We start from the raw sequence: 15,683 nt of genomic DNA on the forward strand, positions 1-15,683 counted from the left end.
ACAAACCATCAGGCAACACTCCTTATCTGCCATATGTAACAGACTGGTATAGTAAGTTTGTATCATTAGAGTACATTTTCTTGATTTTATACAGATAATTTTAGTGATATTCCACAGCTTATTACTACTATATAAAAACTAAGATATCCAAATGTCTCAAAGGCAATTTGGGAAGTTTAGGACCCTCCTAAATACCATCAATAGATACTCGACCCCAGGGAAGCCCATCTTAATGTGACTGGGTCTGTGGACAGAGAAAAATCACATAAACCTTATATACTTGGCCTAGCCTGGAACTGGGAGTAGCCTTTTCCTCTGAGAATTTTAGAGGCCAAAGCAAAACACAGGTTAAAGAGAAACTCCTCTCTGAATGGTGAACATCTAAGGAGAAAATTTCAAGGCTTCTGGCCAATGAATCTTTCTCCCCAGAAAAGTTCAGTGTTATGCCCCAATACTAAAAAGAACTAGCTTTTGACTATTGCTAGAATTATTCATTTATGATCCCCCTCCCTCTTCATGGAGCACTGATCCATCAATTTCTAAATGACCAGTTGGTTCCCTTTTGTGCCTCCTCCATCAATGAGTTCATTGCCAAAGAATACTGATTACTCTGAGTTTCTTTCTTCTTTTTTTTTGGTGGGACTGGGGTTTGAACTCAGGGCTTCACACTTGCAAAGCAGACATTATACCACTTGAGCCACACCCCCAGTCCATTTTTGCTCTGGTTATTTTGGAGATGAGGTTTCGTGAGCTATTTTCCTGAGCTGGCTCAAACCGCAATCCTCTCAATCTCAGCCTCCCAGGAGCTAGGATTACAGATGTGAGCCCCCAGCACCCTGCATGATTTTCACCTCAAGTTAAAGATAATCGCGAGTTAAATCTGTTGCTGCCAGTGCCACCCCAAATGCCAAAGTCAAGCATAAATGGTTTGGGAATTGTCTATTGTCTTAGAGAATCCCTGCCAAGCTTTATTAAAAAGAATGAGTTGAACTCGTACTTAAATCAGGCATCATCAGTCACTCATTTTCTCTCCAACTTTGGAACAGCATTATTACATCAGCAGAGCAGTTAAACTGTCAGATTCCCAAAGTAACTCCCCTTTAGACTTACCTGTGGAAGATACGAGTCGGGAGGGTGATAAACTGAATCCAGGCTTTAGATCAATGACTTCGGCAGCTATCCCCTCTTTCCTGCTGCTTTTTAATGCTACCCTGGACTGTTAATGACCTCCAGCTGTGGGGCCACTTGGCCTGGCCACTGGATCCTCAGTGATTTCAGGACCTCTAAATTCTCCTACTCCATGGCCTCTTCTGCTTCAAGGATGCCCACCTTCTAGGGTGCTGCAACTCAGCAGGGTTTTCCTTGGTGAAAGTTCTTTTGCTTATATTAACTGAGTTGTCACATTTCAAATCAAAACTGAATGGTTGTGACCAAAGGCATTTGGTGAAACTGAATTTCAGGAAGTGCCTGGTATCTCTGAAGTCCAGCCCTCTTGTGTGGGAACATCCTGTCCATGGCTTTGGAGCAGTTTGGTGAGTTGAAATGTCCCTTGGGCATAACGGCATTCTGATGGATTCACAATCCAGCAGATTTCTGAACTAGAACTCCATCTACTGCCATTGTGCACCTGTGAATCATGGCTTTACCGCTTATATGCTACATGACCTCAGAGGAGGCATCGCTTTCCTCGGATATAAAATAAGGGAAATGAGAATCACTTTTCAGTGCTAAACTGAGCTGTAAATGAGATACGAGATGTATAGGACATAGATTAGTTGCTCAGTGAAATTTGATTCCCTTGACCCTACCCTCTACATTTTAAAGGGAATTTATTCACCTGACTTACGTATTGCTTAGTAGGCAGGATGAGGCTTGGGTTGAAAAAATATGTTACTTGAAGGGCATATCTAGAAAGGATTGGGGAGTGTATACCCTAGGTGGCTATCTTCCTCACATTCTAGGTTATAATGGTAAGACCAAGAAACACTTGTCTAAATTCAGCTACACTTCAAAAAGTGCTTACAAGGTTCGTTTCTGGGACAAGCCTCTTGGTATACATATCTAGGACTCCTCACTAACATAGTCTAGAACCTCAGATATGGCAATGATTTAAATCTTACATTATGGAGAGCTGGGGGTATAGCTTAGCAATAAGATGCTTGCCTAGCTTGTGCAAGGCCCTGGGTTTGATCTCCAGCACCATCAAAAAACAAACAAACAAAAACCCTTTATGTTATGGAGTGGAATATGTGTGCTAGGCGAAATATATGGCTTTTATATATGACTCTCAAAAACATCACCGCTCATCAAAAGAACATGATATTTCTGGTCCATATTAGGGCTGATCATTACTATGGCTCAACTTCTGAAACAAGGAATCTTTCTTTATTCATATTTGTTTTCTTAAGTACTTCCGCTATTACTTTATACTTTGAAGCTGCTGATTAAATTGGATTGGATTGACTCAATATCCCAGAGCATGAAACTGAAGGAAAAAAATGGAATTTAAAATTGCAGGTGATCAAGAGCCACACTGACTAAAAGAATCAAGAAGAAAACAAATCTGAGCAATCTTTTCTATGTGCCAGTCTTTGCTCACATAATTCTTATCTGGGGACTTTCATTTTATGTTAGGAAGTTGTAATTACTCTTGGGACTACTATCATTGGAATGTGTTGTTAGGGTAACTGGTTAGAAAAAGGGCTAGAATAGATAGTCTTAGTCCTGAAGCCATGCCTTGTTAGCAGGAAATAACACTCTTCCCCAAACCTTGTGGGTTGGGTTAAGACAACAGTGTGCCACCAGCCATTCTGTACTGTTACAGGGCTGGGAGCTTAGTTCAAACCCCCTCTGTGTGGGAAGAAGTCCGTAGGAGAATTTAAGTTTTAAGTCACTGCCTCTATTGTGATTTATCGTTGGCTCTTATGGATAGATGTAGCTGTAGTTCATTGGTTAAAAATTCTCCTTTCCTCTAAGGTTTAGTTTCACTACGTTAAGGCTTATTGATATTTTTTTTTTCCCCTTGGCAGCTGAAATGGAAGTGTTCCAGACTGAAGGAGAAGTAGAGAAAGTGATTTAATCTTAGGTTAATTAAGGCATTTATGAACTGCTCATGGTTCTTTCCTCCTTTAGATGTTTAACTCCTGATGCTAGAAGAGGTGCCTTATTCATCTGTGTACCCCCACTGCCAAGGAGGCCCATAGTAGCTGTTTGATAAATGTTTCCTGACTAATAAATAAGTAAAAAAAAAACTTTGGAAAGAGATAGAGGTATAGGTAATAAGTAATAGAGAAACTCAGAAAAAGAAGAAATCATTGTGGAGCCAGTTGTTTAGGGGGAAGTTGTATGAAGGAGTAGGAAGATTTCATGAAAAAAATTGACTCTGTGGATAGAGATGATATGGAATATAGAAATATAATGAACTTCTAAATCACTTAAATGCTATTAGCCTCAATTTTTCATCTATGCAAAAATATTTTTTTAATGGAAACGGTATCTCATTGGTAAAGGGTAAACAAGATAGCTATATGGAGTAAAAAAAATTACCATATAGTGTACACATACAAGATAACTTTATTATTCTGTACATTTATTTTTCTTTGCCGTCTCATTGTACTTAGAAGCATTCCTGGCAGTTTTTTGGAGTTTAAAGTGTCACTACTTGCTGATTTCCAGGGTACTACCTTTCCTATTCCTTCTGTTTTAAGGGGAAGCATTTTCCAGGAAGTTGCAGAAAGACAGAAGGACTTGAGAACCATTGAATTCCTTCCCTGGGTTCACATTATTGTGGGACCTTCCTATTTTGAGGAAGAGTCCTCCTTGCCACAGGGTGCTGTCCAAGATTCAGACGCAATTCATATGCACCAAGCCCCACCAGATACCGTGAGATCGTTCATTTCACACCAGCTCCTTGTGAGAATATTCACCCACATTACTGACAAAGCAACTGAGGCTCAGAGAAGGCAAGTAAACCAGCTCAATACACAGAGCCTGTAAGGGCACTTGTATCTAAAACCAGGCCTTGTGATCCTCTGGTCCTCTTTCTGCTATACCTAGGTGTCCGGAAACATTAGACCCAAACATAGATCTCCCAAAGACGTGAGCACGTTCACCGACTTTACGTCCGTGAGGCAGACTCTAGGGCAATTCAGTGACGAGCTCCGTTTCTCCAGAAGCGGCAAACGCCGTTTTCACTGGGTGTCCACACAGAAACAAGTGAGCGAGATCACATGGCAGTGGCCATGCCCCCTCCCCCTGGCAGGCTATGGCCAGGGCTGCAACATCTTGACAACCTATTTAAACCGACTCGCAGGGACTGGCAGCAAATTACTCTCCCCAGCAGGCTGAGTCCTTGAGCCTCTGCAGACTTGGAAGAAGGAATCATTAGCTGAGACATTCAGGAACCAGGGGTCCCAGAAGATTTGTAACAAATTCCATCCAGATGTTGGGATTGAATTTTTCCTTTTTCTTCTTCCTCTTCCCCCCACCTCCAAGCATATTAAAGGAGGCGGTCTACCACTTGAGCCATGCCTCCAGTCTAACCTCCAAGCATATTAAAAGAGTGAACAAGTTGTTTTCACCTTATCAAGCAAAGTGGGAAGAACATTACTTCCTTTTTTTCCTGGGTGGGTCCACCTAGGAGCAAAGGATAGGGAGACTAACAGTGTCTGGGTAACACAGGGCTGCATCTGATGTCTTGGAGAGCAGTTTGTACACAAGAGGAAACACGAGATAGATAAATGGTGTTGCAAACACTTAGGAAAAGCCGATCAGAGGTCTGCAAGTTAGCTCTAACTAATACCTTCTGAACCATGTACCTGTGGTGTAAGGAGCCCAGTTGCTCTGAGAACCTTCTCAGAAACTATGACTGCAAATTTGGTCCAACAATTAGCCAAATGTGCACATTGCTTCCTTAGAATGGGAAAGGCAGAGTAAGTGTGGATTTTTATTTCATGGCATCTGAGCAGCCTGAATGTCTGGACAGCTTTGCTGTGCTGTGTGGGTAACAATGGGCTCATGAGCTAAGCCACAAAACTCTTCTCCAGCAGTCCAGCTTTCCCAGGGAACTCTTGCTGTGGGGCTAGGACGAGGAAAAACAGCTCTTGCTGAGCGGCAGCCCCATTTGACGTTCCCTTCACCCCACACCTGAGCTCCTGATCCATGGAAGAGAAACCTGAGGAAAGAGCTGTGGCAGCCCAGAGTGGCTCTTCTTGCCAGTGGCTGCTTCTGACTGCAAGCCGTGGACATTGAGCTAGACACAGAGACGAGGAACAATGATGCCAAGAAATGGGAAACCCAGTGAAAAAGGATCTTACTTTCTAATCCTCTGAAAGGTGAGATTTCTAAGACTCATTTTTTTCATCTAGAATGGAAACTTTAAAAAATTTTAGTCCTATTTTAGCAAAGCAAGATTCTCACCCGTTTACTAGATGAAATAAACAAGATAGAAAACAGCACTTTTGAGGTGTTTTGTTGAATCCATTCTTATTATTTGTAATTCCCTTCAAAAAATATTTTTCGATGTTTTTAAATTTTGATTCAAATCCGCAGTGGAAAATATCCTTCAAAGGAAAAAAGAAAAGAAAACTACCCAACACACTGTGTGCTTTGCATTTTGACCCAGCCCACAGACCAACTGGAAGAATCTCCGCAGACCACCAGAGATCCCAGATTCCATTTGGAGAATCATAGACCTAAAAATCACATCTTGATTTCAGAACCCCTCTTTTAATCTGGAATTATCTGTTATTGATCTCAGAAAGCGGCTACTGACGAATCCTGGGACAGGGACCTGTGTAGTGAGAGGTGAGCCCCACTGGGGGAAAAAGAAATTTCTTTCTCTCAGCGAGTGTTTCAGTTAATACTATGTCTATGCTGCAGAAACATATCTACGGGCTCAATTTCTTCCTTCTTCTCTTTATCCTTCTCTTCCTTCTTATCTATTCCCCCCTCTCCTTCAACATCTTATTTTGTTACTTGTTTGTTTCTTTTCTATAGTGAAATTTCCTCAGCTGATATTTTTAGATGATTTTGGTCTGGTGATTCTGCTTATTGAAGTTTCAAAATCACAGTCTGTTATTTGGGTGCAAAGCTTGACAAAATGTTTAAGCAACTAAAGTAGTATCAAAGCAGCTGGTCACTGCTCAAAACTTCTAGACAGGTAGCTGAGATGGATACAGGTCTGTACCCTTCATTGTGGCAGACTCAGAACCTTCTTGAGATATGTGAAGAAAGATCCCTGGTGAGGGAGCAGCCATGTTGCCCTGAATCAACAACACAAGCAGAAGTGCAAACCCAGGGAGTGGTGGGACCTGATGTCATTAGAAATCTCCCAACCAAGCTGAACCCTAAGAAGAGGCGAGTCTTGTCTTGAACTGCTCTGTGAAAAGGAAGGAAAAGAATCGGACTCACACTGAAGGTACAGACTATGTCTGAGTAGCTTCCCCTTAAGCCGCAGAAATCCCATTAAGGATGAGTGCACTAACACTGATGGCTTCACTTTGGGCACAATCCTCAGCAGGACTGACCCCATGCAAAGGCAATTACCAGGAATGGGGGCCAATTACCGCCTTTTGATTTGATTGCTCCAATATCCTGTTAGGCAGATGAAGAAAAGAAAGAAATTGCAGGTTGAAGTATTTGGTTTCAGCTTCTGTCAGGTTGAGACTTTGAAACACAGAACTCTGTGTGTCCAGGAAACCAAGTACGGGTTCTATTGCTTTGGAGTGCTAGCAAATTCAGAGACATAAGGAAATGCGTAGCCAAATTGAGATGATTCATTTTAATGGGCTGCCATTTGGCCAGTGCAGTAACCCTGTTTTATGTGAGCAGGCTTGGGCCGGAATGCTGTCTTTGAAAGGGGCTGTTTCAGGTCCTTCAAGACAGTCTGGTGGAATATAAAAAAGATAAAAGAGCATCAACATACAAGCACGCTTGCATAGGGGTGAGCATTCTAGCATCAGCTAAACTTGCCAACTGTTACAGTTGGGCTCTGGGAAGCAAAGTTGCCAAGTGTTCAGATTTGGGCAAAAGAGGTGAAGTCCCAGAGCTGGGATTCTCGTCAAAAAGGGAGAAGAGTTCTTGAGAAGCCAAATGGAAAACGGGATCGAAAAGATCAGATTTGTCTAGGAGTGGGGTTGTGGGCAGAGCAGCACCTTTGACTCAGATGACAGAGATACAATTTGGAGAGAAATGTACTCAGAGAAATCCATTGGGAGTTGAGGGAAAACTGATTTCAATTGGGTTGGAAAGTTTTATTCAGATTTGGGGAGGAAATCAGAAACTGTAAAGCTAGAGTCTGTATCCAATTTAAATCCCTGTAGCTGGCTCAAGGGGTAAAGGAGTCCCTGGAGCCCTTAGAGGTCTGCGTTTTGCTCACAGGGCAACTCTGATGAGGAAAAAGAAGAGGAGGGGGTTTTGCATGGGGGGAGGGTTTCATGAGCCGCTTGGCTGGCCTTGGTAAAGGTAGGATCCAGCCTTAAATTACCTGCTAGACAGCCACCAGTTCAGTGTCCATCTATTCCCCAGACATGTGCTTTACAGGTTTCTCTTTGAGTTTGGGTGTTTTTAAGAAGAATCATCTTGAAGCAAATGTACTAAATTCAAACCATTTTACACAACCATTTGGATCTGTTTGAAAAGATTGTAGAATGGAGAGTGAGTCTCTCACTTGCTTAGAAATGCTCCTAGCAAACTGTCTTTAACTGCTTCTACCTACCTAAGGCTTTTATCTATTCATTGGCCTGCCAGGACTTCCATCTTCCTCTGCATCAGCTGGGAAAACAAAGACTACTGTCTATTGGCAGGATTCTTGTGGATAAGATGGCAGCCTAAAGAAGAATCTGCCTGAGCCAGGGAGAGGGGATGGGGGCAGAGTCAGTATGTTGTAACAATTGACTATTTTCTTGATTGCTTTTTTTCTTTAAAATCATCATTTCCCTTTTTCCTGAATGCCTAAATGTTCTGGATATACTCGTATTTTTTCCTCTTTTTATTTTTTGAGATAGGGTCTGGCTATGTAGCTCAGGCAGGCTTTGAACTCTCAATCTTCCTTGCTTTGCCTCCCAAGTGCTGGGATTATAGGTGTGTCCTCGGCTTTGTCTATTTTTTAAGTTATGTTTTTTTATTGCAAGAAAACACAGAGCAAAGCGTGCAGCTTGATGAACTTGCACTCTGTGACACACCCAGAAAACCAGGACCTCGCAATAAAAAATGGTCAGCACCCAGAAGCCCTTCATTCTCCCTTCAAATCCCTTCTCTTCCCAAGAATAACCACTAGCCTGACTTCTAACATCATAAATTAAGTTTTGTCTGTTTAGGGGCTTTTTCTATGCTTGGTTTCTTTTGCTATCTGCAACATATCAGGCTATTTTATTTTATGCTTTCTGTCTTGGAAAATTCAATTTATGTCTCACTTATATGTGCATACTGGCAGCCCTTTTGGGGGGAGGGGTAGGATTCAGAGCTAGCCTAAAAAAAATCCAGTGATTGATACATACATAAGATATTCTACTCATCCACAAGTCCTGACTGCCAAAGTATTGTTAATTCCAGAGGACATCTTGATCCCTCAATGATTGTGTCTGTGGTTTCTACCTTTTTTTTTTTTTGTTCCTTTGGCGGTGCTGGGGATCGAACCCAGGACCTCATACATGCTAGGCAAGCACTCTACCACTGAGTCACACTCAGCCCCCAATGATTGTGTCTGGAACAAGGTAACATTTTGTTTCTTTCCATGATATTCACTATTTCAAGATTGAGCACGCTGAACATCTGCTAAATTGTTATATTTTTATATTCTAAATTTCCACTAAGTTATCTGTATTTCATTTGTATTATAAGCTTAAATCTGAACACTTTAATTTCTTTACTTACTTATTTACTTATTTTGGCACTGGAGCTTGAACCCAGGGTATTCTTCAGGCTAAGCACCCCAGCCCTCAAATCTTAGCACTTTAAAACCATGGTTCTCTTACGTTTTTCCCAGCACATGGACAGACTCTTCCAAGAAATTCTGGGATACTTCTGCAGATAAAATGGATTGAAGGCATATGTTCCTCAATTATGTTCTCTGTGTTCACTGAAGAATTACCTTTGGTCTTTTCTATCCTCAGAGCTCATTCATGCAACTAAAAAATATTTAAGTACTTTCTATGTGGCAGGCTCGATTCTAGACAATGAGAATGCAGCATTAAAGAAAGAAAACACTGGAAGTGGAGTTATGTGAAAAATAAACAATAAGCAACAAAAGACAAAATTATGAGAGATAATGAGAGTGCTAAAAAAAGAACTAGAACAATGCCAGAGGGTAGCTGGAAGAGGCTTAGACAGAGTGGTGAGGAAAGAGCTGTGAGGAGGTTATGGCAGAGATAAGACTTAAAGAAGGAGACTCGTGTGCCAAGAGCTGGGGGGAGAGTGTTCGAAACGGTGGGAACAACTGTACCCAGGTGTTACTGCAGGAAAGGAAGAGGCAGAGCGCCTGAGTTCGAACCCCAGCATCACACACACAAAAAGGAGATATAAATTACGTGTAGGGAAATATATAGCTTCTATTTGGATAGTGTGATGAATTTTGACAGTTGTACTGCCAGATGGGTTTTCAAAGTGGTCAAAGCATTTGATTTTTCTTTTTCTATTTTTTTTCTTTTTTCTTAGCATTTGTTTTTTCTGAGACAGATTTCACTATGGCCGACTGGACTCAAGTAATTCTCCCACTTCAACCTCCCAAATAGCTGGGACTATAGGCATGAATCACAATACCCTTTAGCTCATTTTTAAATTGGACTTATTTGTCTTTTTATTATTGAGTGGGAGTTGTTTGTATATATATATGCATACAGTGAGTGTTTTCTCCTAGGTTTTGAAGATCAGAACAAAAACCAAACAAGCAAACAATACTCAGTACTTGCAAATAATTTCAAATTAATGGAAAAATAAATTTGCAATTTTTGGCGAATTGATCCTTTTATCATTACGCAATATCTCTATCTCTGTTAACTTTCTCTTGACTAGTATTTTTGTGTCATATCTTTTCTTATTATTTTACTCATAATCTAGATATATATGAGTTTCTTTGTAAACAGTATATACTTGGTTCATTTTTTAAAATCCATCTGACAAGCTGTGTTCAGATTGTATAAATTGATCTATGTTCAATTTAATAATTAATATGCTAGAATTTAGGTGTATGATTTTATTATTTGTTTTGTTTCCTTTCTCTTTGTTCCTTTGTTTCCCTTTTCCTTCTTCCTTAAATTATTCAAATTTTTTTGGTTCTACACTTTAGAAAGTTTTTAAATGAATGCTAAAGGGATTACAATATCCATGCATAAAATTTCAGTTTCCTTCAATTAATGTTTTGTTAAGCCAAGTGGAAACTGGAAACCCTAGCACCGTTTTAGTCCCGTTACCCACCCTCCTTGTGCGGCAGATGTCCTATACTTTTCATCTACACACTACAGAAAACCCCATCAGACGATATTATACCTTTTGCTTTTAAGCATCACACACTTGAAAAAATTCAGAGAATGATCTGTTGTATTTACCTGGTTATTTCCCATTTCTGCTACACCTCCTGATGTTTCCAGTTTCCTTCTGGCATCACTTCTCTTCTCCCTGAAAAACTTTCTTTAATAATAATTCTTTTTTCCTTTTTAAAAAAATGGAGCTATAAATTCCAGGTAAGGAAGTATGCTGAGTCTATGTGTCTACTCACAACTCATTCTCCTAATTTCCCTTCATCTGTGAATATCTTTATTTCACGCTCACTTATCACGGATATTTTCACTAGATACAGAATTCTGGGTTAACATTTGTTTAGCATGTTAAAAATGTAGCTTCCCTTCTTTTTGGTCTCCATGGGTTCTGATGAGAAAACACAAGCATTGTTTTCCTGTAAATAACATGTCATTTGTACTCAGTCCGCGTCCGCTGTTTTTTTGTTTTGTCTTCAGTTCTCATACTGCTTATGAACAGGCGAATAATGGATTTCATTGGGTCGTTTGGGTTTGCTCAGCATCTTGGACTCACAGACTTGTCTTTTTGTCAAATTCATGAAGATCTAAGCTATTGTTTCACCCATTTTCCTGTTCTTTACTCTTTCTCCTTTCCTATGAAATTCTAGTGCGTAAAAGTTAGATTTTTCGTTTTGTCCTCTGAGGCTCTGCTCATTTTTTAAATCATTTTCTTTCTGTCATTCAGACTGAAATTTTCTTTTTTTTTTCATTTTAGCTAATACATAAAAACATAAAAATTCTCCCTGTTGAAGGGATACTGTGTAATGTTTTGATACAGGTATACATTGTGCAATGTTTAAATCAGGTTAAACATATCTATCTCCTTTAACATCTATCACTCCTCATGGTAAAACTTTAGATCAGATCACTTCTGTTGCTCTATTTTCAAATTCAGACACTTTCCACTCTTACCTCCATTTTACTATTGAACACAACAGGAAGTTTTACATTTCGATTAGTAGATTTTTTTTTCATTCCTAATATTAATTTCTTTTTTTTCTGAAGCCCCCTAGCTAGGGCTTTTCAATTTCATTAACTATCTCAAAGAGCAGATCTTTTTTTTAACTGATTCTTCAGGGTGGTTTTTTTTCCCCCATATTATATTTCATTGATTTCCATTCTTACATCTCTTCCTTTTCCTTTTGGGTTTAATATTCTCTCTCTCTCTCTCTCTCTCTCTCTCTCTCTCTCTCTCTCTCTCTCTCCTCTCTCCACTTCTTAATGTGGAAGTTTAGATCACTGAATTTAAATATTTCTTCTATTTTAATATATGCATTACAAGCATCAGTTTCTGGGGTTGGGAGAGGCAGAAGTAAGAGGATTGTGGTCAGAGGCCAGCCAGGGCAAGGTTGGAGCAAGACCCTATCTGAAAAACAAACTAAAAGCAAAAGGACAGAGCGGGTGGGTAATTACTCAAGTGGTAAAGCACTTCTAGACAGCTCAAGGCCCAGAGTTCAATCCCCAGTACCTCACCAAAAGTAAAAAAGAAAAGAAAGAAAAAATATCAGCTTCCTTCTAAACACTGCAATAAATACAACCCTTACCATGTGGTTTTGGTTATTATTCCTTTCAAGATATTTTCTAATTTCTTTTGTGATTTCCTCTTTGGACTCATGGATACTTAAGTGACAGGTATGCTTACTTTCAAAACATTTGGAGAATTTTCCACATAACTTTTCATTGTGGTTTCTAATTTAATTCTGTTGTGGCTGTGTAATAGGCAACATAATATTTTCTATATCATTTCAAGCTTTTCAGATGTATTAAGACTTTTTTACGGTTACACGTATGTTCCATGTTAATGAATATTCCAGATATTTTGTAGAGAATGTGTATTCGTCAGTTGGGGGTAGAGAGTTCAATAAACAGCAGTTAGGTCATTTGGTTTACAGTGTGAGGTTCACGATGACTTCCTGGCTGATTTTGTGGCTACCTGTTCTACCGGTTACCCAGAGAAAGGTGCCGAGATCTCTGCTGCAATGGTGCAGTCGTCTGCTTTCTCCTTCCACCTGCCAGTTTTTACTTCAGATATTCTCACACGTCATCACATGCGTCCATGTTCAGAAATGTTATGTCCTTCTGAGACATAGACCTTTTTATTACTAAGAAATATCCCTTTTTACCTCTGCAGTGCTCCTTTTTCCTGAAGTCTACTTTATCAGGTGTTGGAAGAGTCACTTCGGCTTTTTAATGGCTACTGTCATATGGTGTTGCTTTTTTATGTGCATCTCCTATATTCAACATTCAGTGTGGTTTTGTTCTTTCATTCAGTCTGATATTGATAAATACCAATATTAGAGCTCCATTGCTGTGCAAGAAATTGTCATGACCTTAAGAACCTTGTGACTCAATAGCCAAGTTATGGAAACAGCCAAGATGCCCCACCACTGACGAATGGATTAAGAAAATGTGGTATCTATACACAATGGAATTTTATGCAGCCATGAAGAAGAACGAAATGTTATCATTCGCTGGTAAATGGATGGAATTGGAGAACATCATTCTGAGTGAGGTTAGCCTGACCCAAAAGACCAAAAATCGTATGTTCTCCCTCATATGTGGACATTAGATCAAGGGCAAACACAACAAGGGGATTGGACTATGAGCACATGATAAAAGCAAGAGCACACAAGGGAGGGGTGAGGATAGGTAAGACACCTAAAAAACTAGCTAGCATTTGTTGCCCTTAATGCAGAGAAACTAAAGCAGATACCTTAAAGCAACTGAGTCCAATAGGAAAAGGGGACCAGGAACTAGAGAAAAGGTTAGATCAAAAAGAATTAACCTAGAAGGTAACACACACGCACAGGAAATCAATGTGAGTCAATGCCCTGTATAGCTATCCTTATCTCAACCAGCAAAACCCCTTGTTCCTTCCTATTATTGCTTATACTCTCTCTACAACAAAATTAGAGATAAGGGCAAAATAGTTTCTGCGGGGTATTGAGGGGGGGAGCAGGAGGGGGTGGAGTGGGTGGTAAGGGAGGAGGTGGGGGCAGGGGGAAGAAATGAACCAAGCCTTGTATGCACATATGAATAATAAAAGAAAAATGAAAAAAAAAAAAACTTTGATGTGTATATAGTAGGATAAAGCAAGTAAAAAAACTATTTTAATGTCATTAAGAACTAAGTTTTTCTAGTGTAAAAGAAAATATGGAAAATTATAAGTAAAATAATCAAAGTAAAAAAAAAAAAAAAGAACCTTGTGACTCACAGTTCTGTAGGTTAGAAGTCAATCCTGGACCTGGAGAAACTAGGCTCCCTACTAAGAATCTCACAAGGCTGAAATCAAGGTGTTGACTACTGGCATTTTCATCTGAAGGAAAATCTACTTCCAGGTGGTTGCCAGAATTCAATTCCTGTGGTTTCTGATTTTCTTGCTGGCTGCTGGCTGCTGGCTGCTGGCTCCTCTCACCCCAGAGGCTGTATGCATGAATGCTCAAATGGCCCCCTCACAATAGGGTTGCAACAAAATCTCCCTCGTCTGATGCTCCTCATCCTCTGGATCTTTCTGACTTCTGCCCCCAGACGGAGAAAATGCTCTTCTTCTAAAATAGTCCATATGAGTATGTTAGGCCCACCTGCATATCATCCCTATTTTAAGGTTGATCTGCAAACCCCTAAAGGGTAAAAGTCACTGGGCCCATCTTTGAGTTCCACCTAACTTACCATTCCTATATTTAAAAATCTTTTAATTTTGAAGTCACTTAGAATTATTCAAGAAAAGCAGTAAAAACACTCATTTCCGTACATCTTCACCTCACTTATCTTTTTTAAAGACAGTTTCCACATAGCACTCTTTTTTGTTTGTTTGTTTGTTTTAGCAGTGCTGGGGTTTGAACTCAAGGCCTCATGCTTGCTAGACAGGCACTCAACCACTTGAACCACTCCGCTAGCCTCGGAATCTCAATATGCAGCCCAGGCTGGCTTCAAACAAGATCTTCCTGCCTCAGCTTCCCAACTGCTGGGATTACAGGTACACACCACTACACCCAGTGTCAGTTTTTTTAATATTAACAGTTTGCATAACCATGGTACAATAATCAAAAGCAAAAGATTAACATTGTTAAACACTATTAATAAATTTACATGACTGGTTTTTCCACCAGTTTTTTTTTATCCAATCTAAGATCCCATTTTGTATTTAGTTGTCTCCTTCAATCTGTGACAGTTCCTCCAGTCTTTTTTGTGCTTTAGGACATTGATACTTTTTTTTGACGTTGATACTTTTGAAGAGTATTTTGTAAAAATTCCATGAATTTGAGTTTGTCTATGTTTTCTCTTAACTAGGGTAAAATTAAGAAGTGACGGTGTGCTCCTCTGTCACAGGTTCCATTGAGTTGTAACTTACCACTGCTGATGGTAACCTTAAGATCTTGGGTTTCTCACCTGTGCAGTTACTATTTTCCCCTTTGTAATTAATAGATATCTTGTAGAAATATGTGTAACTATACTATTTTGCATTTTTGGTATTTATTTTTATTTTTATCATCATATTATACTGGGGGTACATTGTGATATTTATACAAGTTCTTACAATATATGATAATTAAATTCACCCCTTCCATAGCTCTTCTTTATCCCATCTCCTCCTATTAGAATAGTGTCAACAGGTATCATTTTTTCATTTTCATACATGAGTACATAATATTTTCACCACATTCACCCTCCTACATCCTTCCCCTATATCCTTCTGTCACAATACACTACTTCCCACACTTTTACCTCCTAATTCTAGCATCCATTCATAGTTCTTGCTTAACCAGAACTGTGCTTTTCCCTTATGATGATTTTTCTATTTCTCTCATTTCTTCTATGTTTATTATTTGGAATTCTACTATAAGGAAGAGCTATCCTCTCTTTTTCATTTACTTATAAAGTAATTTCTTTTTATTAGTATAAGCTCATAGAAATTTATTTTATTCTGTGACTTACAATCTAATGCTGTCATTATTTATTTTGCTGCTCAAATTATTCCATGCTAGGTGGCTGGGAGATCCTTCAAGTTGGTTCCTTTGTCCTTTCAAAGTGTCCCATTAAATTTTGAGCATTTCTTACACTTTCTCACCACAAATGTTCCAGGTTCATCTTATATGCTGCCTGCCCCTGTACTGTTGGCTTGATTTAATAGTATTTTATTGAGAATTTTTAGTATCTATGTTCATCAGG

At 39.5% G+C, this 15,683-nt stretch overlaps 1 protein-coding gene and 1 non-coding gene across 3 annotated transcripts in view; one reads left to right on the forward strand and one right to left on the reverse strand.

Moving 5' to 3' along the window:
• Positions 1 to 4,924: 4,924 nt before the first annotated feature.
• The window catches only part of Asip (agouti signaling protein), a 117,055-nt gene continuing 106,296 nt past the window's right edge, over positions 4,925 to 15,683 (forward strand). For both annotated transcript variants that reach the window (XM_074074581.1, XM_020170277.2), the window contains exon 1: positions 4,925 to 5,805. The gene's annotated coding sequence lies outside the window, so the exon portion shown is untranslated. The remainder of the gene's footprint in view (positions 5,806 to 15,683) is intronic.
• Trnaa-agc (transfer RNA alanine (anticodon AGC)) lies at positions 8,617 to 8,690 on the reverse strand. Its single transcript has one exon. It is a non-coding gene; the product is annotated as a tRNA-Ala (tRNA).

Source organism: Castor canadensis, chromosome 5 (assembly GCF_047511655.1).
Source record: "Castor canadensis chromosome 5, mCasCan1.hap1v2, whole genome shotgun sequence".
In the NCBI taxonomy this organism is placed as follows: Eukaryota; Metazoa; Chordata; class Mammalia; order Rodentia; family Castoridae; genus Castor; species Castor canadensis.